Consider the following 25072-nt stretch of genomic DNA (forward strand, 5'->3'; position numbering starts at 1 on the left):
GGTGTGAGGGGAGCGGCCCGCGTGTGGCGGCAGCCGGTGGTCTCGTTCCGCGCCCGGCCGCGCTGGCGGAGGAGCGAGGCCGGCACCTGGCCACACCTGTTTTCCCTTTATTTTTGTTGGTTTCCCCGCGAAAAGGGCGGCTGTCTCACACCCAGCTTCCCGCCGGGAGGTGAGGGTGGCGGTTAAGGCCTGGCGAAGGCTTTCCAGAGGAGCGTGGTGCCCGGGGTGTGTTTTGGTGGTTGCTGAGGGGAGAAGGGAGCTGGAGTGTCCCCTGGCTGCGCCACAGGGCCGTCTGCTGCTGGGACTGCCTGTGGGCCTTGGCTCTGGTGGTGGACTTTCTGCCGGTGCTCATCATCAAAGCCCCCTGGGAGTGAAATGGCAGCAGAAGCTCTCGGTAGTGTCCTTCCCTGCTGGAGCAGGGCACTTGTGTCCACAGCTGGAGGGGTGTGCAGGGGGCCTTGCGCCTCTGGAAGTAACTAAAAGCCATTTGGCACATAAAAAGTCGGTGGTCTCTTACCTCCCAGCTTTCTTCGGCCAATAGCTCATTTTGGACAGAATTTCCCAAAGTGTTTTCACTCAACCCTACTCGTTGAGGAGAATTTCATTTGTATACTGTTGCCATTTGAAATGTATGTTTTGCATCAATGACTTACCTTTCTAATACAAATATTTTGAACAACACAGTTACTGTTTGACAACAGAGGTTTTAGCTGTGCTAGTCTTGTTGTGATCCCTGGTAGGCTATCCCTTGCAACAGGGAGCAATATGTGAAGGTCTAGTGAACACAATAAAAATCAGAGACCTCACAATAAAGGATAATTTGGAAAAGAAGAGGGTTAAAATAGACGTATGGACCCACCATATTTGTTCAGTTTCAATGGGATAACCAATACATATTTTATGTTGGTGAACACGTGTTTTAACAGAGTTCATTTCCAACAGAGACAAATAAAGTGACCTTATTAAGGCAGACCCTAATGCTGAATAGTGAGAGGCTGTGAAAATGGTTACTGATGCAGCAAGTTGAACAGTTGAGATCCTGCCTGAATTTCTGCAGGTATAGAAGATAAAAAATGCAGATGCATCTGTATGGAAATAGAAATCACAGGAGAGTCATCTTTCCTGTAGAGCAACATCTATCAGTTGAGGGTTATAAATATGAGAAGTATTTGGGGAGTTTTTCCATGCATGCAGCATCATAGAGAAAGAAAGCAGGGAGGAGAGAAAGGAGGAGAGAACATTCACAAAAAGGAATGAGTTTGCAGTAGAAGTAAGGATAGACAGGCAAGAGAACAAAGGAGGAAAACTGGGAGAGATGGAAGAGAAAAATCAGTAATATTGACAAAGGGGAAGGAAAGCGATCACCAATATCAAATCCTGATTTTTTGAATACTGGTTTCAGTGACTCAGAATTTCTCCTATGCTCTATTGAATGACATTTTTAAACCATGAGAAATCTCAAAATTATTTTAACAATTGCAGGAACTCAGAGGTGGAACGAGAAAAGTGATCTGCCAGAATGCCACTGAGAGAGAGAGATGGGCTTTTCCTTTACTTAAGAAAGGCAGAGGAACATCATACAGCAAAAGGTAAGATTAAAGAGATTTTTTTTGTCCAGGTCTATGACTTTGTGAATAACAGGTATTTATAGGTAAAACTTTGCCTGTTACCTTAGTATTCTGTAACTGCACTGGACAGCATGGTTAGATGATTCTTTTCTGATGATAAGCACTTCAGATAGCTTTTATGATAGCTGTTTTTTGTGTATACTTCAAATATACCTTCAGCGAATGTTGTGTATTCTAAAGTATTTTATGGCTGATAGACTTTAACTGTTGAGACCTATTTTTTCTTATTAGCATTTTCTGAAATTCCTACTGTTCTCTTTATCCTTTTTCCCCCTGGATATTTCCAATATCTTGTTCGAAATGTTCCAGATGGAGTCATTTCAGTCCTTTATGCAATGCCATAATAACAAGAGAAATTAATAGATGACGTGAATTTAAGGTCATTGCAGTTTTTACAGGGTTATTATTTTAGATGTTCTTTGGCTTTAAGCTATTTCCATCTTACTAGATGTGCATGGTTAGTTGAAGAACCTGTTGAATCTGTTTAGAGTTGCAAGTATGTAATGAGCTTTCATGCTTTTTTTGGTATTTGCTTTTGGTATTTTTCCACTGCATGATTACACTTTATGTGAGGGTTACTTATTTTGGAGAAAATATAGGCCAAAACTTTTTCATGTTGTATAAGTAAGTGTTAGCTTTGTTTTATGCTCATATAATTTATAGCAGGATTTGTATCGTGTTTTATCACACAAATAAAATATGTTTTTTTTCCCTTGATTTAAGCAAAAATCTCCAAGGTACTTAAAATCTCAAGTGTAACAGTTCTAAATAAAATGTAAATAGCACAAGACACAAGACTTTTGTGTGCTACTACCAACGGTGAATAAATATTATGTTGAAAATCTCCTGTCAGAAAACTAGCTTACTTGGTTTGTAGAAACCTCGTCCGATATATTGTGACATTCACTGGAAGACTTAAAAACAATTTATAGGAGCACCTAAATAAGGCCCTGAAATTATCAAATTCTGTGTATGTGTTCAGCCTTTTGCGTGACGAGTGGTAAACTGACTTTAGTAGGTTTCCTCAGGATATAAGATAATGATTTGAAGTATATAGCAGTGAATATGAAAAAGAAAATTCATTCTGATCTTAGCAGATGATCAGTTTATGCTTGACATCTTAGATGCACGCAATTGTTTTTTGGTCACCATGGCTTTCACATGCTAACACCAATCCCAAATTATCTAATCTTGGCACAGTACCTCACATGATGATAATCTCAACAACAGGAAATTCTGCAAGTTTGGTCTATACTTCTGTAAAGTATACTTCATTTCAGTGTCTCTAAATTAGCTTTCCTTAGCATATCCCTAATTTTAATTTTGATGGAATAAAGACTGCGTAATTCCAATTACAGAATGTGTTACTGTTTTCTGTGGAGCTAAAACAATGCCTAGTACATCATTTATAAGGACTCAGGTCTGATCTCATCTAGATAGGCAAGCATTGCTGTGTTTCTTGTCAGATTCGCTTAGTAGCTGATTTTACATGATTTTACACAGCGATAGGTGCTGGGATATCTTGGGTCAAAATCAGGTCAAGGTACTTGACCAGATACAGTTCATTTCAGAAGTGGGTAAAGATACGGTGCAGTTTGTTCCAGGATATTAGAGGTCAAAACTGACATTTCGGCTGTTAATAACCCGTGAAATACAATACAATGCAATACAATTATTTGTATTGAGTGGTCACTATTTAATAATTGACATTCATGAGAAGCTGGGATACGTTGACATATGAACATCCATTGCATTTTCCTGCATTTAGAACATCAAACAGTGTGAAGTGTGATGCTGCGATTCTGTATTCTTTTGGGAGCAATTCCATCTTAAGGACTTCTACTAACCTTCTACATTTTGCCCCCTTTCCCTTAATTTTACACTGTCTCTCATTCTAATATTGTAGTTTACGAAGCCTCAGTACATGCTGGAAAACCAGCTTCATATTATTCTTATACCCAAATAAAGAACTTCTAATTTTTGGATGAACTAAAATACTCTACATTTTACCATGCTGTTCTATATTTCTTTGCATATATTGTGAGAAATGATGACTGTCTTAAGTGTTTTAGTAAACATGTCTCCAGTTTCTTTAGATTATTCTCTTATTTCCAGATTTATTGCAACACTGTGTTTTCTGAACAATTCTCTGAAAATGTGAATCTGTGGTTCCCTCTTCTTTTTTTTTTTTTTTTTTTTTTTTTTTTTAAACCCCGCTCCCCCACCCCCCGTGAGTAGTGTACATTTCTGGTTTGTAACACATCGCTGACACTGCTATCCTTGTCAAAAGTCTTGGCATTCTAAATAATCAGTAGTCATAGTTTGTTGGTTACTTACAGCAGAGTTTTCCTGTGTCTGAGAAATATTTTAATGAGGTTTCTCAGCATGGATAGCTTGGTAAAAATGCCATTGTATTTCAGAGTGCTATTCAAGAATAAAATGCATACATACTAAGTTTTCTCTTATGCAGGTTTCAGTATGTTTTCATAACAGATCTTGTGTATGCAACAGATCTTTTCTATAAGAACATATGCACTGTTCTTTTTGAAATACCCAACATGAAAGCATAAGGTAGAGTGTGAGCATCAGCCTCTAGTATTTGTTTGCAGTCAAACATACTGCCTTTCGTAATGGTATGTCATAGTAACTGTATAGTGGTATGTAGTAGCTAATATACTAGAAGTTTTTTCTGGTTTAATGAATGTAACTTCTTCTCCGTATCACGGTTTCTGTACAGAAAAAAATTCACTGGAAAACTTTGTCCTTTGTTTATCAATATTAACGGAGGTAGTGTCATTTGAAAATCAAGCGTGTTGCTGTGATGTAAGAAAGCCTTGACTTAGAATTAGCTCCATAAAGCAAATTAAAAAGCATTGTTTCTTTTGTACAGAACAAATACACTTACTGGACAAAGAGTGCAAGGAAACTTTCCAGCACATTGCCAGAAATTAAAAATAAATCTAATGTGCTTTGACTGAGCTAGGTGTATTTTTCTGTTTGCTTTCTTCTGTTCAAGCAGTTGAGTGCCTTCTCACTTAAAACACTTGAATAAGGACAGAATAAATGGCTTCAGAAAATACCTGTATGCGCATCTTTTTAGAAAGTGCTTTGGGTGATCTGGAAACATGTAAGCTGAACAAAGATGAATTGTGAGAGAGAGATTTAAGAAGGATCCATTTCTGGGGTCAGACAAATTAACATTTAAAACAACTTCTAGTCACATAGTTGCAGCCTAGGTGGAAACTTCAAAAACTCTTTTCAGATCTTCCTTTGGCTATGGGAGACCTTAACTTTTTTGGAGTATACACATATGAATTTTTGGCAAAGGGACATGTGTTTAGTCACATTCCTACTGAGGACGCACCAGAAGCTGCGCACACTGCTTATATAGCTTTGCAAGGTCTGCAGCGGAAGAAGGAGCCAGCAGCTCACATGTGCTCAGACTGACTAGATGTGATGCAAAGTAGCACCAGGGATCTTATTCTTATTAACATGGGAGTTGAACTCCGAAGTTTCCATCGTAGATGAGGGTTTTTTCAGCCATTTCATTGCAAATTACTGGGCTTTTTGACTGGATGATAATTTATCTCAGAAAAAAATAGGACATATGTAATACCTAGGTGAGTCTCTGTGTACTTAGAACATCATTTCGGTGATACTCATGTTGCATTCCAGTCTCTGACTTTATGGCACCCTTAGTCCTTAAAAGCTGCCACAAATGCCTGATTTTCTTACTTGTCTGGGACAAGGAGGCAAACATTGTTATTTCTCTCCAGAATATTACGTTCTGATTAAAAAGTTTTCCAAACACTGATGTTATAATTTGGAGCCCTTATGTAAGTGGGGCCCAAAGATTTCTGATAGGCAAATGTCTTTGCTTCCTGCAGCTATGCTTATTTTTCTGTGTTATTTAAAGCAGCTAAATATGTATATAAGGTACCACTCTGTGCACTTTTTTTTGAATGAAAGGTTCTTCTCAGTACTATACAATGTGCTAGACACCCCTAACTCCACCACCACCACCACCATGTGCAATGTCCTGCCTTGTCCCTTTTACATCAGGTCTTGCTGCTGAACTTTCCATGTGTTTGAACTGGGCATCAGTTGTGTGAGCATGGGACAGGCCAGGTCTGCAGGTGAGTTTTATCTGCTTAGTGATTTATTTCTAAACTTTAAGGTTGCTAATATTCAGAGGCCATCCTGGTCCTCCTGCTTTTCTGAAGGTTAAAAGAAGGTTGTAACTATAGGCTGAACACCAAGCTAGCTGATTTAGAAACATCTTGTGTAGCTCTCCATAGCAATCTTTTTTTGGTTGAGATACGTGGCTTCATGCTGAGGTAATCTGCAGGGGAAGGAGAGCTCGTAGTAATGAGCTCTCCTTCCCCTGCTGATTGTTATGTCCAATCCTCAGGCAACTCTGAATGCAGTATGTGGCTGCATAAAACATTTTTAAAGATAAGACTGATCAACACCTTTGTATGGCCATGTGTCCACAACCAGGGTTCACACCCTCTAAAATGCTGAAAACTTTTTTCTGCACTCCTGCTATAAAGGGAGTAGGTATCCTTACTTCATCTGATTGATGCTGCCGATCCAGCTTTATAATTATTTCAGTTTTTAAGCTGTTTTCAGATGCAAGGTGTTACTGGAAGTTTTGAAAGATCATTTAGAGCTATTTCTAATAGATGGAAAGTTTGCACTACCTGTGGCAGCTAAAATATGAATGACTTCCTTTGTTTCCTTAGTAACATCTGCCTTATATGACACTTACAATGCTTAGGAATTCAACAATTTCTGCTGTGTTTGGCTAAGTACCTTTGGATTTTGTCTTATCAGGAGACACTTAAAGAAAGAGGAGAAAATGAATTGCCTCACCATTTTGAATTAATCACAAAAGATATTCCTGGCAAGAACTACAAGAAAAAGAATTCATGTGCAGAAGCAAATGCATTTTCAAACTGGTCATGTATGTTCTTTTGTAACTAAAACATTACTTTCTGGCTATTGATAAAACACTAATAAAAATGGAACATGCAGTTTTCCTCTCTGAATTCAAACTAGCAAACTAACTAGCAAATGCTATCTTCTCTGAGAGATGTGCCTCCACATCAGGGGTCAGTCCAGTTCTGTTTCTTCTTGGCTTTTTTGGTTGGGGTTTTTTGGTGGGAGTTTTTTTTTTTGTTTGGGTGATTTTTTGTTTGTTTGGTTGGTTTGGTTTGGTTTTGGAATATTGGTGTCAATATAGGCTGTGTTAGAGAAGGCACCAATAAATGGGTTGTTATATTACTGGGAAGGACGTTATTAAATAATTTAGGAAAGATGTTGCTTCTAGCTGATACAGGTTGTTTTTCTATTTTACTGTCTAAAAATATTTGCGATAAAATGGAAACTTATAAAACAGATGTGCATATAGATGCCTGTATAGACTTGATGTGCATGTTTATGATCATGATGATTAGAAAAATGTATAAAAGCCAAATCTAGAACTGATTTTTGCTGTGCGATGGTTAGAACTGTTTTTAGCATTCTACATAAGATTTAAAAATAGATAGTTAACTTCTGACTTGCTCTTTCTAATAAGCACATGTGTGTATATTACTTTAGTGAGTTTTGTGGGTTTCACTGCAGTAATAACCATTTTATCTGTTTGTGGTGGTTGTTTTTATATGTGTTTTTTTCCTTATATGTATGTATTGAATTTTTAGGTCATATTTTAAAGTACACCATCTCATACTTTCTCTGCATTTTCTTTTGTTTTCAGGAATTTTTCATATATATTGGACTTAAATGCTCTCTTAATTGTCAGGTGTCTTGATTTCCACTTCCCTATTGTCCCCATTAGCAAATACAGTATATTTTCATCATGCACGTCTACTTAGATGAAGTGTTACCTTTTCTTAGGCATACTGTCAAAGATAAAGCAGTATACTATCAGTTATTTCTACAGTGTTAATCTAAATGTACACTGGAGTACTCCATATTTTATTTTAATCATTAATCAAGATGTCAAATGAACCTCATTTCTAATACATCAGCAAGCAGAAATTAAAATAAAATATAGGCTGATTTTGTTCAAAATCTGAACACATCTTAATTATCAAAGTAGTTTTGAATTGAAGGCTTATATCCCCTTCGTTGTAAATAAAACTCTATAAAATACCTTGTATCCTTGTATCCTATCACGAAAATAGAGCTCAACACACAGCTGAGCTTTTAAATAAGAGACTTTTTTTTTTTCCCTCTTCGAAGTTTAATATGCATTCTTCATTTCTTATAATTAGGTGAGCTGGCCCAAATTTTGAGTTTTGTTCATTTATTGTTGCTGTCTTCTCAGTACCTACGTTTCCCAGTCTTTTCCGGCTTTCCCCTAGGTGGCACCATGACCCACAGAACAGCTCCTGTAGACTTCAGGGCGAGTACTTACAACTACAGATGTATCTGCTGAGCGATGCAAACCCATTTTCAAACACTACTTGGTCGCCCTGCTTTTAAACCACTTGTACTGTTTCTCGGAGACAACACTGTTTCCATACTAGGTCAGAAATAGTAATTATTAGAACATGGACAACAAATTATTTTAGTAGTATGAACTATTATTTACTTGAAAATCAACTTGGAAGTATCTCATGTAGATAATTTAATTCCTTTGCATTAAAGGGAGGGAGGACACTGACACTTTGTGCAATGCAATAGACTATGGCACACTTGTGCTTATTTGGGTAACAAAGAACTACTGTTTTCTGTATAGAGCTTCATGTTACTACAAGCTTCATTTAGATCTAACTCAGTTTCCTACTCCCAGCTCCAATCCTAGTCCTGCTTTACTGCCAGTACTACCAATTCTTCTGCACCTCATGCATTGTTTCTTTAGCCCCTAAGTACAAATACTTGTGGGGTAAATGGAAGTCCTGCTTCTCAAGCATGCTAAGATTAAGCAAAAAGAATTTAATCTGATGGTCTGAAAAGCCACATAATTAACTTTTTATGGGAGGACTACATTGTATGATCATTAGGTACGTGTTTTGTATTCATATTCAACATCAAGAAAGCATACCAGTTATTCTTTGGAATAGAGGGCAACAGAGATTTAATGATGAGGAAAAAAGAGAAAAGCTAGTCCTAGCCCATAGTTTTGTTATAGGTGGAAGAAGCCTTATGTCTTCTGAGATATCTGACAGCAAAATAGGAGCAGATGTTTTGGATAAAGAGGAGTTCTGAATCTTTTGCAGTTAGTGTTTTATTGACAGTAGAGCTTAAGCTGAAAGGCAACATGATACCCACTGCCCAGTCCTACAGGTTATTTGAGAATTTTCACATAATAAAAAGGGTGATGGGATTATTATTATCTCTGTATGTGATGGTGTCTAAAGAAAAGTTGATATTATGACGAGTTTTTGCAGTCTTCTATTTGGAGCATGATTCTGTTTTTTAATGACTTTTAGAATAAATAAAAACCATTTTTGTTGGAGTTAATGCAGGAATCATAGTGAGATTAGAACTCTGTCCTAGAACACTTGTCTTGGAGACTTATCACAGCCTAACTGAACATAAAAGAAGGTTCATCAGGCAGGCAGATTATTTTTGCCATATAAAAATATGACTTAGAAATGACAGTAAGCATCAAATAATGAAATAATTACGAATTGTACTGCTCCTAAGTCTGTCATTGCTGGTGAAAAGATTGTTCTTGATTTTAATATCTGCACAGTTGTAGCTGTCATCTATTTGCTAAGAGTTGCAGATTTGAAGTGCTATTAACAAAACTCTAGAACACTATTTTTCCACATATTTTTTTCCTGGTTTTCTTCATTTGCTAGACTGATTCTTCATGCCTGTGTCTACATTAGAATTTACCAGGGTGCAGAGCTGGTGCTGAGAACCTGGTATTCTCAGGATTTGTATGTAGGGGATCAGACTATCTCTGATCTGATCCCTTGGGGACTGTTTCACACCTTACAATCATTTGCTTCAGAAGTTCCTGATCTGAACTAAAACACCAATATAAATGCAACCTGTATCTACTGTATCTGAGAGTACCAAACTGATGATGTCCCATAAGCAGTGTGTAGTTTAAGGTCTATTCACACACACATGCGCGCACACTTTTGGCATTTTTAATAGGCCCTCATTGTCTAGTTACACTTTCGAAAAACAGTCCAGCTTCACAACAGTGAAATAGTGTTGGCTCTTCGTTGTATCTAGGCTCTTTTTGTCAGAGACAGAGAGAATGCTTGTTTAGTAGCAAATTCTAGTTCCTTTTCTAAGAGCACATTGCTTTATTGCTCATCTAAGGGGCTTTCTCAAACAGACCTGATTTATGTGATTGCTTAGCAAAGCAAAGTCTTACAAAGTTACTTTCTTCCATTTTAATATAGCATTGATCTTGTGAGTTGAAATTCATTTCTGGAAAGACAATATTCTTGTGGAGCTAAATTGTGTCACTTGGTGCTATGGATCAGTATTCTGTTGATCAGAAATGCATTGCTGAGACATCATTTCTTTCCAAATATTTATTATGGTTCCAGTTCATGGATTTGGAGAAAGTCCTAAAAGCAGAAGATAGTCTTTTAGATTGACCGGTGTGGTACAAATATTCTATGTTTAATATATGCTTGTATGGTGTCATTCCAATGGACTGCCAACTTTTTTGTCTAGTTGCTGGCCAGATACTAATGACAGAAGTAACAGTATGCAAGATTAGGAGTACATTTATTTGTAAAGAAAGAGGAAGTCAGGGCTGCGTGGCAGAAATGATAAATCTGGAACGGGCTGGTCAACCTGTTCTTTTTCTAACAGAGAATTCAAGCTTTGGTACTAACTTGAGGGTGTTCAGAACCCTAGTGCCTGTAGTGCCCTGTGATGTTAGTTCATAGGGTTTCTATAAAATGTAACTCAAAGTTACAAAAACTCAAGTGCTGCAGTAGTAGTAAGTTCAGGATCTCTGCTTCTTTTATTTAATTTCTTATTTTTTTCATTTTGTTACATTATCCTGTCATTTCTTAAAGTTCATGTTTCTTTTGAATGTTAGGCTTTTTTTTTTTTTTCAAGCTAAGTTTATTAAGTTTGCTATTATCATAGAATCATAGAATAGTTTGGGTTGGAAGGGACCTTTAAAGGTCATCTAGTCCAACCCCCCCTGCTGTGGGCAGGGACATCTTCAACTAATGTTTCCAGGGATGGGGCATCCACCACCTCTCTGGACAACCTGTGCCAGTGTTTCACCACCCTCAGTGTAAAAAATTTCTTCCTTATATCTAGTCTAAATCTATCCCCCTTTAGTTTAAAGCCATTCCCCCTTGTCTGGTCGCAACAGGCCCTGCTAAAAAGTTTGCCGCCATCTTTTTTATAAGCCCCCTTTAAGTACTGATAGGCTGCAATAAGGTCTCCCCGAAGCCTTCTCTTCTCCAGGCTGAACAACCCCAACTCTCTCAGCCTTTCTTCATAGGAGAGGTGTTCCATCCCCTTGATCATTTTTGTGGCCCTCTTCTGGACCTGCTCCAACAGGTCCGTGTCTTTCTTATGCTGAGGGCTCCAGAGCTGGACGCAGTACTGCAGGTGGGGTCTCACCAGAGCAGAGTAGAGGGGCAGAATCCCCTCCCTCGCCCTGCTGGCCACGCTTCTTTGGATGCAGCCCAGGATACGATATTGGCCTTCTGGGCTGCGAGAGCACATTGCTGGCTCATGTCCAGCTTTTCCTCCACCAGTACCCCCAAGTCCTTCTCAGCGGGGCTGTTCTCAATCCCTTCATCCCCCAGCCTGTATTGATACTGGGGGTTGCCCTGACCCAGGTGCAGGACCTTGCACTTGGCCTTGTTAAACCTCATGAGGTTCACATGGGCCCACTTCTCGAGCTTGTCCAGGTCCCTCTGGATGGCATCCCATCCCTCTGGCGTGTCGACCGCACCACTCAGCTTGGTGTCACCTGCAAACTTGCTGAGGGTGCACTCCATCCCACTGTCTATGTCATTGATGAAGATATTAAACAGTATCGATCCCAATACCAGACCCCTGCGGGACGCCACTCGTCACCAACCTCCATCTGGACATTGAGCCGTTGACCACTACCCTCTGGATGTGACCATCTAACCAATTCCTCACCCACCGGACAGTCTACCCATCAAATCCATGTCTCTCCAGTTTAGAGAGAAGGATGTTGTGGGGGACCGTGTCAAAGGCCTTACAGAGGTCCAGATAGACGATGTCTGTAGCCCTTCCCGTGTCCACTGATGCAGTCACTCCATCATAGAAGGCCACTAGGTTGGTCAGGCAGGACTTGCCCTTGGTGAAGCCATGCTGGCTGTCTCGAATCACCTCCCCGTCCTCCATGTGCCTTAGCATAGCTTCCAGGAGGATCTGTTCCATGATCTTCCCAGGCACAGAGGTGAGACCTGACTGGCCTGTAGTTCCCCGGGTCTTCCTTTTTTCCCTTTTTAAAAATGGGGGTTATGTTTCCCCTTTTCCAGTCAGTGGGAACTTCACCAGGCTGCCACGACTTCTCAAACACGATGGATAGTGGCTTAGCAACTTCATCCGCCAGTTCCTTCAGGACCTGCGGATGGATCTCATCGGGTCCCATGGACTTGTGCACCTTCAGGTGCCTTAGATGGTCTCGAACCTGATGTTCTCCCACAGTGGGTGGCTCTTCATTCTCCCAGTCCCCGCCTTTGCCTTCTGCGGCTTGGGCAGTGAGGCTCGAGCACTTGCTGGTGAAGACCGAGGCAAAAATGTCATTGAGTACCTCAGCCTTCTCTGTGTCCCAGGTAACCAGGTCTCCCATTTCGTTCCGGAGAGGGGCCACATTTTCCCTTGTCTTCCTTTTATCCCCGACGTACCTACAGAATCTTTTCTTGTTGCCCTTGACGTCCCTGGCCAGATTTAATTCTATCAGGGCTTTAGCTTTCCTAACCTGATCCCTGGCTGCTCGGACAATTTCTCTGTATTCCTCCCAGGCTCCCTGTCCTTGCTTCCACCCTCTGTAGGCTTCCTTTTTGTGTTTGAGTTTGCCCAGGAGCTCCTTGTTCATCCGTGCAGGCCTCCTGGCGTTTTTGCCTGACTTCCTCTTTGTTGGGATGCATCGCTCCTGAGCTTGAAGGAGGTGATCCTTGAATATTACCCAGCTTTCTTGGGCCCCTCTTCCCTCCGGGGCTTTGTCCCATGGCACTCTACCAAGCAGATCCCTGAAGAGGCCAAAGCCTGCTCTCCTGAAGTCCAGGATAGTGAGCTTGCTGTGCGCCCTCCTCGGTGCCCTAAGGATCTTGAACTCCACCATTTCGTGGTCACTGCAGCCCAGGCTGCCCTTGAGCTTCACATTCCCCACCAGCCCCTCCTTGTTGGTGAGAACAAGGTCCAGCATAGCACCTGTCCTCGTTGGCTCCTCTACCACTTGGAGAAGGAAGTGATCATCGATGCATCCCAGGAACCTCCCGGATTGCTTATGCCCTGCTGTGTTGTCCCTCCAACAGATGTTGGGGTGGTTGAAGTCCCCCATGAGGACCAGGACTTGTGAGCATGAGACTGTTCCTATCTGTCTATAGAGGGCCTCATCCACTTGGTCTTCCTGGTCAGGTGGCCTGTAGCAGACCCTCACTGTCATGTCACCTGTCCCTGCCTTCCCTTTAATTCTGACCCACAAGCTCTCGGTCGGCTCCTCATCCATCCCCAGGCAGAGCTCCATGCACTCCAGCTGGTCATTGTCATAGAGGGCGACACCCCCTCCTCGTCTCCCCTGCCTGTCCTTCCTAAAGAGCCTGTATCCCTCCATCCCAACACTCCAGTCGCAGGAGCCATCCCACCACGTCTCCGTGATGCCAATAAGGTCGTAGCCCTGCAGGCATGCGCACGTCTCTAACTCCTCTTGCTTATTCCCCATGCTACCTGCCTTTGCATAGAGGCATTTAAGTTGGGCTCCCGATGAAGCTGTCTTACTGGCTGGAGTTCCTTTGTGCTGCTCTTCAGGCGCTCTCCTGCTGACCTGTGTTCCTTCTCCAGGCTCTGGGCATCTATTGCTGGCCCTGGCATCAAACTGGTAGGAGTGGGATGGATTGAGGTTCCCCTCCCCTGGCATCTCTAGTTTAAAGCCCTCTTCACCAGCTTGGCAAGCCTATGGCCGAAGATGCTCTTCCCCTGCTCTGACAGATGGACCCTGTCAGCCCCCAGTAGACTGGGTTTCTCAAAGTGAGTCCCATGGTTTAAGTAGCCGAACCCCTGGCTGTGCACCAGTCCTGTAGCCATTTGTTTACTCGCCAGATACGACTGGCCCTTTCAAACCCCTTCCCTTTGACCGGCAGGATTGATGAAAAAACTACCTGCGCTCCTGAGTCCCTTACCGGGGCTTCCAGGGCTCTGTAGTCCTTCTTGATTAAGTCCTTCTTGGTCTTGTTTAATATCTTTATCAATGATCTGGATGAGGGGATTGAGTGCACCCTCAGTAAGTTTGCAGACGACACCAAGCTGGGCGGGAGTGTTGATCTGCTCGAGGGTAGGAAGGCTCTGCAGAGGGACCTGGACAGGCTGGATCGATGGGCCCAGGCCAACTGTATGAGGTTCAACAAGGCCAAGTGCCGGGTCCTGCACTTTGGCCACAACAACCCCATGCAGCGCTACAGGCTTGGGGAAGAGTGGCTGGAAAGCTGCCCAGCAGAGAAGGACCTGGGGGTGTTGGTCGACAGCCGGCTGAACATGAGCCGGCAGTGTGCCCAGGCGGCCAAGAAGGCCAATGGCATCCTGGCCTGTATCAGAAAGAGTGTGGCCAGCAGGAGTAGGGAAGTGATCGTGCCCCTGTACTCGGCCCTGGTGAGGCCGCACCTCGAATACTGTGTTCAGTTTTGGGCCCCTCACTACAAGAAGGACATTGAGGTGTTAGAGCGTGTCCAGAGAAGGGCAACGAGGCTGGTGAAGGGTCTGGAGAACAAGGCTTATGAGGAGCGGCTGAGGGAACTGGGACTGTTTAGCCTGGAGAGAAGGAGGCTGAGGGGAGACCTCATCGCTCTCTACAACTACCTGAAAGGAGGTTGTAGCGAGGTGGGTGTTGGTCTTTTCTCCGAAGTAACAAGCGATAGGACGAGAGGAAATGGCCTCAAGTTGTGCCAGGGGAGGTTTAGATTGGACGTGAGGAAAAATTTCTTTACTGAAAGGGTGGTTAAACATTGGAACAGGCTGCCGAGGGAAGTGGTTGAGTTCCCATCCCTGGAGGTATTTAAAAGACGTGTAGATGAGGCGCTTAGGGACATGGTTTAGTGGGCATGGTGGTGTTGGGTTGACGGTTGGACTCGATGATCTTAGAGGTCTTTTCCAACCTCAATGATTCTATGATTCTATGATAGTCCTCAGACTGCTCCTGGCTGTGTCACTGGTGCCCACGTGAAACAGCAGCAGTGGATAATAGTCAGTGGACTGTACGAGGCTTGGTAGCCTCTCGGTGACATCCCTGATGTGAGCCCCCGGTAAGCAGCACACCTCTCTAGAGAGTGTGTCCAGTCGGCAAATAGGTGCCTCCGTGCCTCTCAGAAGAGAGTTGCCTACTGCTATCACCTGTCGCCTTTTCTTAGTTGCGCTGGTTGTTACACGTGGGGCAGATGGGGCTGCATTACTCAGCTCCAGCGCTTCTCCTGGTGTGACAGGACTTTCCCCTTCCGCCTGCAGAGCGGTGAAGCGGTTCTGCAAGGGAATATAGGAATAAGTTCATGTTTATACTCACATTTAAACTTTGTGATTAATCTGTGCATGATCCCTTTTCAATGCTGTATGAATAGTGTTTTTTGCTATCATTTTCTTGTTTTATCACCTTGTTTGGGGGGTTTTGCTAATAGTTCTGTATTTTTACCTTTATATAAAAACCAACACTTTACAGTATAGTTCCCTTAAATATTTTTATTCCTTTTGCAAACATTAGAAGCAAGGCCAACATTTTAGAACATGGTTACATAAGTTTAGTCTGTGAAAACCTGAACATTTTTAATTTATATGTTCACTGCTGAGAATGCAGACAGAAGTTTGTGAAATGAGTCAGTCAGTCATATCGAGAACTCGGAATTGGCATGTCTCTTGCTACAAGTCTCATCAGAAGGAGGTGTTACCCCCTCTGGAAGGTGTCTTTTCTCTACTTTCTTGTTAGGCATCTGCATACATAAGGAATGGATCTGTATAACTAAATAAGTAATAATAATCCTCTGTGGCATTTAAACATCTGGCATACTTGAGTTTAAAGTGTGCACAGAAATTACCAGAGTTAAAACTAAATGTAGTTAAATCTGTGCAGAGCCTGAAAATAGCAGTTCTAGATATAAATATTTAAACCTACTTGAAGTCTGGTATATCAATTTTGGCAGTGTTGAAGACAGTCAAGCCTCCAGTGGTGTTAGTGCCTGTGAAAATGGCACAGGGCAAATGCAATGTAACAAAGTTTTGCAGCTTTAGATTCCCACATGTAAATTATTTCTATGCCCAGTACTTAAAAGCCACAACAGTTTTTAACCTGAGCAGCTATGGAATCATGTTGATGTGAAAGAGCAGGACTGTGAAGCCACTACAGTATTTACTTGTATACCATCTATTACATATTCTATCGCTGTTTAAAGTGGTTGTACCATTTGTCACAAGCTACCAGAAACATTGTCACCTATACTATATGTTCTGCTTAAAGAAACCCAACATCCTTAGTAACTTACATGCTGTAGTTGTGTTCTATTTGTTTTGTTAAATGCCTACTTCCATTTTAGTAAGGTAACATTTACTTTAATTTTTTTTGCTTGTAACTGCCAGTTACCACAGACAGGTAGTAATTTCCTGTGCAGCTTTAGGAACAAGAGAATAAACAAATAGCTGCTAAGTACTGGTGTGTTTTCACACAGTGGATGCTTCCCTACTCCAAACTGTAATTCTGCAACACCACAATTTTTAGCCAATCTATAAGAACAACAAACCATTGATTCATTAGTATACTTTTTAATTGTACTACTTATGAATGAAGCTATATGTTTTAAAACATTCTTCTTTGCAAGGAAAATTATTAATAAGTAATCTTCAGCTTGTTAATAATGAGCCCTTACTTTTGCATTTTTTTTTTTTTTAAATAATTGGGATTTTTCTTTTTTTAATTCACTGTTGTAGGACCATATACATTTCTTTTTCTTTAGGCTAGGGTGATTCTTCAGTTCTTCATCTGAGTGAGTCTTAACATCTTTATTAAAATATATCTTGCACTCTAGTAGTTTTTCAACCTCTACCATGGTTGTGTTTGTCTGAAAATGATACTTAGAGTTAGAAATGCTAATGGCTGAATCCTATGTAGTTTATTCACATAAATAAGTCGTTTCACTTATTTCTACTGGTGCATCAAGTCAAAAGAACCGGAAGCTCAAGATCGAAAGATGATCTTCCTGGTAAATGTGCAGCATATAGAGAGCTAGCCTTACAAAACAATTTTAGTATTAACATTTTCAAAATTATCTAGAGGAACCACTGAAATATAGCTTTATATTCACTAGAACTAGACTTTATCTGTCTAGACTTAATTACGCAAAATGTTATTAAAACTCAGTAGTATATTACTTATAAACAGATTGATCCATAATGACATTTATTTGGCATGCAGAGAGTCTAGTTTGTATGAATTTTGATCTAGTGGATACTGTTTGGCTCTTCTACATCACAGTAAATGAGGTAAAATGGGGTATTGTGTGCGTGGCCTTTACAAGCTGTGCAGACTTCCTTAATGAATTTTAGTTGCCGCTCTCTTCTGCAGTATCAAAAGTGTCCCCACTCAAGTTCTTATACACTCCTGAAAGAACAAGCTGTGTGTAAGGAAATTTCCTGGAGAAACATAAGAAAGAATTGATCCTCTGCAGGCAAGGGGACACTAACTTCCATATGATACCTTGCTGTACTTGGTGGTGTGGGCTATTACATGCAATGAGTCTGATTTCAGTCAACAGAAGAAAACATTCAGGGTTGTACTTTGGCATAGTATGTATATGTGTATGACCGGTCATATGTGTATGACATCTCTTTAACAAGAGATGTATGTGCCCCTTATGTGTACATGCATAAAAACACATGTAAGCTGGAAAGGTATCTTACATTAAAAAAGTGTCTCCACATATGAAAAAGATAGTGGTTTGTATAATCCACAATCTGTATAACTCAAAAAGTGGTTTCCAGATATGTCATGGGACTGTCTTCCTAAAGTGTTCTCTCTTTTAGTTACAAGTTCAGCTAAGTGATCCATAAAGAGTAAAACTAAAATGGATTGAGTTTAGCAACTAAATAAGCCTGGAACAATAAAAAGAATTGTTATTTTCTGTCTCTTTCCTCCTCCTATTTCTTTTTGCATTTTATCTTCTTGCCTTGCATCTTCCATCTTTGTTGGGTGATGTGACAATGAATCCTCATGAAATGTTAAAAACTGAATGCTAAATTAAATTATTAATAATTGAAGCATCATTACAGTCCCCTTCTATAGCATGTGACCTATTCTGCTCCTTATTGACTTTCCTGCTCTGGTTATCCATTTTTTGGGAATAGGTATTACTAACTCCCAGAGCAGGTTCAGAAAAGATGGTTGCTCATATGGGAAGAGAGGTAATGATATATTTAAGCACATGTAAGTGAGTATTAAGAAATACTTCTACTTCCCATTTTCTTTTTCTATTACTGTATATTGGGATAGTTGGAGAGTATTTCTTTCCCATTTTAACTGATAGCAGCTACTTTATATAGATTTTCTTTGTTTCATCATTTTCATTTACTTTTTTTATATTTTGCCATTGCTTCTACATTGTAAGCTTTGTCCACAACCTCTCCTAACCACAAGAGCTCTGAGAAGCTGCTGTTTGTTTACTTTAAGACTCCCATCTGCCCAAAGGAGGATCTGGGGAGAGACTGGTAGTTTCTCTGCATCTCATCTTTCAGTGATTCTGTAGGCCTTCCTCATGAATAGCAAGTCATAAATATTTGGATTTTGAGTGTGTTTAAGTACAAGGATCGGAAGTAGCCATCTCAGTTATGATACTCTACGGGGAAGACATTTGCCTGGAAGTCTATTTGAAAATAACACTGGCATGCTAATTCTCCTTTGAAACACACAAACACATACACATACACACCCCCACACCCACCCCATGCCACACACATGCTTTCGCACACACTGAATTGCTAAGTGACCAAGAAAGCTAGTGATAACTATTAAGGATGCAATGATTGCAAGATCAAGTCATTGCAGAAGTCTCAGGTCATTACACAGGGTCTTAAATTCCTCGCAGGTTTCAGAAACTTCCAAGTGTCAGTGATGGTAGCTCTAGGAAAGGACCATCCATACCTTCTGAAACAATTCCAAGTCATTCTGTCATTCCTGCGTGGTGTTCCAAAGGCTGGCATTTGACAAGTAAACTTCAAGAAAAAAGCTTAGAGGAAAGAAGAACAAGCTTGCTTATTCAATAAATAACTTTTATTGCACCTGTTCAACCCTAGTGTCATCTTCCTAGACTTCCTGTGTTACTACTATTCATGCACTTAAGATTCACATTACTGTCACGTGATCCATCAAGATGACTTGATCTTATATTGATTCATTACAGTGCACAGACCCCGGGTTTAGTGAGAAATAATTTAGTAATTATAAAACCCGTAACTTTGGAAAATATTTACAAAACTATGTGATGTAGCTGAGATGATAAAGCAAAGGATATCTGTTTTTTATAATTATATGTGTGGGTAATTTTTGTTAGAGGTGCCTAGAAATCCAGTTATAGGAGAGCCCCTTTGTAATAGCAGTGCATATGGAGATTTTCAGAACTATGTGGGTTGCTAGAAATACATCTAGGCTCCTTGGTCTGCTCTCTGAATTGGTTGGATGCAAGCCAGGCAGTCACACTAGGTTGAACATCATGCTGTGCTAATGCAGTTATCCAGTTGTCTGAAATGCAGGAAAACTTGGGCTTGTGTGCTCTTGTTTTTGTAAGCATATTCCAGGTTGATATTTTTTTTTTTCCTCAGAAAACGCCTATTAATTTCAATTGGATGTGTGACTTAGTTTCTAATCAGTTTTTAAAATTTCAGACACACGCAAAGAAGACAGTTTCTGCCCAAAACTGACATAGAGAAATGAAACAGCAAAAGATAAAATCATCTAACCAAGGTCACACAGGAAATATATTCAAAAGTATTAAATAGGTCTAGAGATACTGAGTTCCGGTTCAGTTTTTTTAACCTTACACTCATTCTTTTTGGGTGCAAATGTTAATTTTTCATAGCTGTCTTTTTGACATTGTTGAAAGGCAATTATTACAACTCTTTAATCTGATCTCTATTTGCTATTGTGAGATAGCTATTAGTGCACTATAGAGCATTGTCTGGACCTCTGATTTGCTATTGGAATGTCACAATTTGTTTTAAGAGTTTCTATGCATTAATCCTAGCCAGAAAGTGTAATAGTTTTTCAGAACATTCAGAGTAAGAACCAAGACTTACATAGAGTTCTTTGTATGGTTATAAATTCAGAAAAAAGTAGTAAGGTTACAGAGCTTGATTCTCTCATTTATATAGCTGACTTGCTTTCAAGGAGTGGATAATGCCTTATATAGCCAGGTAAGTGAGCAAAGTGGGCCTCTGAAAGATCCTGTTCAAACAACATTACACTACATCTAACAATTACCTACTGCTGCTTCTTTGAAAATGTTGATGTTTATTTAGTTTTAATGTGGGAACCATAATTTCCTTTGCCTTTTTTTTTTTCTTCAGAGATACTCAGCTAAGAGACTAGACAATACAATCAAGATGTATTGTAAAGATAAGAATTCTGTACCTTTTTAGACAATCTTGATAGTATATTTAGAAATTGAGTCAGTACAATGACTTATCTAAGTGAATTCAGAGTTGCTGTACATCTTATGAAGGTATCTTAGAAGACTTCAGCAAAGGTTTATTGTGATTCTTTGCAGAAGGCTGTTACTAAAAGTTATGGATTGCATTCCAAGAACCATCTAACTTTACCACAAGATTTGGTACTTCTTAAAAGGAAACTATCAAGTTTTTTAAGTTATCATTTTTTCTGTTTTAAGCTCCCAATATGACACTTCTAAACACAATTTCTTTCTAACTTTATTTTGCTCTTTGCCTTTTGACATGCACCTTTTCTTCACCTCTTTAATGCCATTGGCATATTTGGCTTTAGGTTGTACTTATTCCACACAGCACTATGAGTCAATGATGTCAACATGACTTCAGAATGAGACTTGTTCTTCGGCTTGGTGTTCCTACTGAAACCTTGTTGAGGTGACCTTTTTAATTTTTTGTCATAGAGACATCCATCTTGATAAATATCAATACTGTTCTAGGAAATCCCAGCTATTTCATTCCTATCACAGGCCTTTACCTTACCTTTTATGTGTATTATTCATCAACAGGAAATAGAGCAAGCATGAAAAATACAGTGTATGTAAAGTTTGGGTTTTCTTAAATGCATTTTGCAAATTTTAATTGAATCAAGCATGTGATTCTAGCAACTTGAACTGAACTTACTCTATAAGCTGAAGATGGAAGACTCTGTCCAGTGCTCAGTCTTTGTGCTGCTTAGCTTTCTGTCTATGACAGCTCTGAAGAAATCTTGAAATATTTTGACCAATTTCTAAAGAAAATTAAAAAAAAATCTTAAGAAACCTTAAGATTGCCTATGTATTTTGTGCATATCTGTCTTAATGAAGCTAAGTTAGAAGCCATAATTTTCAGCAATTTAAATACTCATTAATTCCTTGTGATTGCAACTTCCGTGTTATATTCTCTGTGCAAAGTTGTCATTTTGCTTTCATACTCATCTGCATAACTATTTGGCACAACATAAGTGGCCTTGGATAGTTAAAGGGTTGTTATTGAAAACTGAAAGAATAAGAAACCTGATGGCCATTAAAAGAAAGCTGCCAACAGAAGGTTTTAAAAGCACATCTCATGTATATCCAAATGTGTTTGTATCACAGTCTGTAAAACTGTTTAAAATACTGTTCTCAGTATGTCTAAGCCATCTGAGTCAGCTTTAGCGTGAGCTGTTTAGTTGCATTTCACATCATGAATCCACTAAACTGTATAACAATGATGGATGCTTTTTTTAAAGATCCTGGTATACTATGCTCTCTCTGAAAGTAAGTGCAAATTAAGGCAAAAAAAAAAAAAAGAGATTGGGCCCTTTTCAAATATTTTTGTTCCACTGTGCACCCGACCTCTTAACCAAACTAGCAGTAGTTTGGTACAGGCTCCAAAGGAGGTAAAGGCCTGAGCCGTGGCCAGGCCAAGAACTCCTCTTGTTCCAGTCTGTTTTCTGAGAACCCAAAAAGGAGCCAAGTGGCCCAGTGAATATCAATGCATATGAGCTTGGAACACCGATCATACAATTGACATGCATAGTGGGTGGCTTTTCCAAGACTCATTTATCAAGTAACAAAGAAATTTGTGGGTATAAGGAGCCTCGTGCATACCTTTCCCATCACATGTAATTTGACTATGAGCCAATCACTTTATTCCATAAATATGACAGCCTAAGTGAGCCTTCTTTGAGCTCTCCCTGCTAGGCAGCATGGCTGCATGGCGGTCATCTCCCCTTGAGCTGGGACACCTCCAGCTCCTCAAGGCAGAGAGACTTTTTACCAACAGCAGATCTTTGGATAAGTCCAAATTGAGCTCTCCGTGAATTGCAGCTGGACTGCATGCCAGGTGACTCTCCCCTTGAGCAGGGACACCTCTCAAGGTTTGAGATTCCTTACCTGAGACTAAAAGATCCTTCCTTGCCCAAGGCGGAGAGATCCCTTACACGCGACAGATGCTTGGTAAGTAAGTGATAGCATGCTGAATTAATATTAATTAATATTAATGAAACATTACTAATCCATGTAGCTACTCAATGTTAATTATTATAAACTTTGTATAGATAATTCCATTAGACATAAACTGTTGACCAAGTCTGAGACTAAGATCAGACCTAGCCGCACCTAGGCTCCATAAGGAGTTTAGAAAGCAAGGGGGTCCACTCTGAACCTCATGACTCAACAGGAGGGTCTTCCTTACCCTTTGCATCTCCGGTCTCTGTGTGAATCATTCTAACTAAATTTTCCTTTGTATGTTTCTTCTATGCAGTAATGAATAAGGTGAACCTTGCCATCAAACTTACTGAACCTTGACAAGCTCCTGTTAAACTTTGTTAAATTCCATCAAATTCATTGAACTCTGTCAAATTATTGTTTTACCTCAATAAAACATATTGCTGCTTCTCTCTTTTGAGTGAGGTGCATTTCACTCTTTTGCGACGTTGGCATAGTCGGCAGCATCCTAAATCAGGATTTGCGACAAATTGGTGTAGTTGGCAGGATGGCAAGTAGTATCACTGATTATTTACGGAAGCACGGAATAAGTCCGAGTCCCAGATACTAAGAATGGGCTCGCGATCACTGGCATGACTGTGGTGCTTAATTGAAGAACAATTAAAATTAGCAAGAGGAAATATTAAAAATGGTAAAGGAAAAGGAATTATTTGTAAGATGTTAGGCACCTGCCTAGAAGCCGCCTGTCAGGATAGGAAAAAGCATAATGGAGATCATCATTCTCAAGTCTTCTCATTTGTTATATGTGTATATGTGAAAGAAAGAAATACCCCAAATCAATGTATTAAGCTAAACGACTCATGGACCAGCTACTGCAGTGAGCTATTCCTTATGTAATAGGAGTCAAGTAAAGTGCAAAATAATAATTACAAAAAGGTATGTAAATAAGGGTTTCAACTGGAAAAAATACTGCAGTTCAGAGGACTCCCGGTTTCTGGATTAGGAACATCGCTTCAGTCACTGCAGAACTCAATGCATGGGTAGTTTATTTGTTTAGTGACAAATTGGCTGTTACTGCTAAAAGTGATGATCAAATAAAGAAAAACGGCCTAGCTGTTGGCAGCTTGTACTTTATCTGATCTCTTAGCTGAAAATTCCTGGTTGTCAGAGTTCCAGAAATCATTTGTGTGTTGCCTATAGAGCTGTAGGTTCCTCAAGAAAAAAAATGCATTGTGGTTACTGGGACAGATTAGGAATAGGAAGAGAATGAAGTGTTTTCTTCTGGATGGTTCTTCTTTAAATTAAAGGTATTATGTTGAAAAAGGAGAGAAGGTTGCAGGAGAGGGAGCTGTGATGGTTTGATCAGCCTGGGTTGCTAAATCCTAGAGTAAAAGAGTGAGCACACCAGAGATTTCTGCTTCTCTTTAGACTCCTAATCATACTTGCTTTGTCACAAGGAAATTAAGTTTAAAATATAATTTACACTGCGAAGCACTTAAAGCGGGGATTAACAACCTACATAATTAACATACCACACAGGTATGAAAGATGACATGTAAGCAGGCGCCTTGTGAGTGGCACAGAGCAGAGTCGGCAGAGGGCCAAGAGTTTATAGCTGGGAGCTGTGGCATCTTGAGAAGAGGCATCTGTGAGAAGCAGTTGCTGCCAGCTCGCACTGAGGTCTGATCTCACTCAAAGCTGGAAGATCCTGCCTTGCACATAAGCAAGATGCTGGAGATCAACAGCATCTTGCCTGTGTGAGAGGGAGAATCTCCCAGTTCCCACCAAGTCTCAGCTGTCACAGTACAATTTATTTTGTAAAATATAAATACAGACTAGTGCATACCCCTCTTGAAAGATGCATGAGCTAATGGATAGGGCAGTCAGAATAGATAATCAGAGAGAAACGTGTTACTAAAATGCTTTAAAAAGTCTTATGTTAAAATAGCCGAAGAATAAAGAAATATTATGGTTAATTCACTACAAATCTTGAGGATTTGTTTAGTAAACTAAAACAGTTGATATAACTGCATTTATATTGTGCATCATTCCCCAGTAAACTGCTGGTAGTCTTTAATGATGCTCCTATACCTGAAGGGGGATTTTTACTCTTATTTTTCTAAACAAAACTTGCATGGTAGCTATGATATTTGCGGGTTGACTGGTCATTGCTAAAAATCAGAATATCCCAGTGCTCTTTTATTTAGATTGCAGTCCTTGTCCAAGAGCTCAAGCTGTGTTTAGAATTCTGAGTTTGAGAGTTCTGAATTACAGGTTATTCACAAAATAACACTTCTGCTATCTGAGCAGAGTATCTTTTATTTGTTTCATTTTACAGATGGGAAAATTGAGGTACAGAACACTAGTGACTCTGCAAGTCACAAAACACAGTAGCAGCACTATATTGCAAGTCACTTGTATCTGGAAACTTCCCTACATTTTGAAGACATATCTGTAAGTAAAAAGATGTTTCTTTAAAGAGAAAGCACAGATGCTTGCTATGATGACAAACATCTGATGAATATTCAAAGAAAAATTCTCATTCCTGGGATTGTTGTGGGTTCTTTTCATATGGCTGACTGGGATGCATGAAAATTATAGCTGGCCCTAAAAAGGGTAGAATTTGGAGCTTAAGTTTTTGAT

The 25072-nt window shown here is 40.0% G+C and overlaps 1 long non-coding RNA gene across 1 annotated transcript in view; it reads left to right on the forward strand.

Moving 5' to 3' along the window:
* The window catches only part of LOC143164533 (uncharacterized), a 29018-nt gene that overhangs the window by 164 nt on the left and 3782 nt on the right, over positions 1 to 25072 (forward strand). Inside the window, exons 2-3 of the long non-coding RNA XR_012996090.1 lie at positions 1483 to 1589; positions 24768 to 24883. This is a non-coding gene — a long non-coding RNA (uncharacterized LOC143164533). The remainder of the gene's footprint in view (positions 1 to 1482; positions 1590 to 24767; positions 24884 to 25072) is intronic.

This window comes from Aptenodytes patagonicus, chromosome 9, assembly GCF_965638725.1.
Source record: "Aptenodytes patagonicus chromosome 9, bAptPat1.pri.cur, whole genome shotgun sequence".
NCBI classification, from domain to species: Eukaryota; Metazoa; Chordata; class Aves; order Sphenisciformes; family Spheniscidae; genus Aptenodytes; species Aptenodytes patagonicus.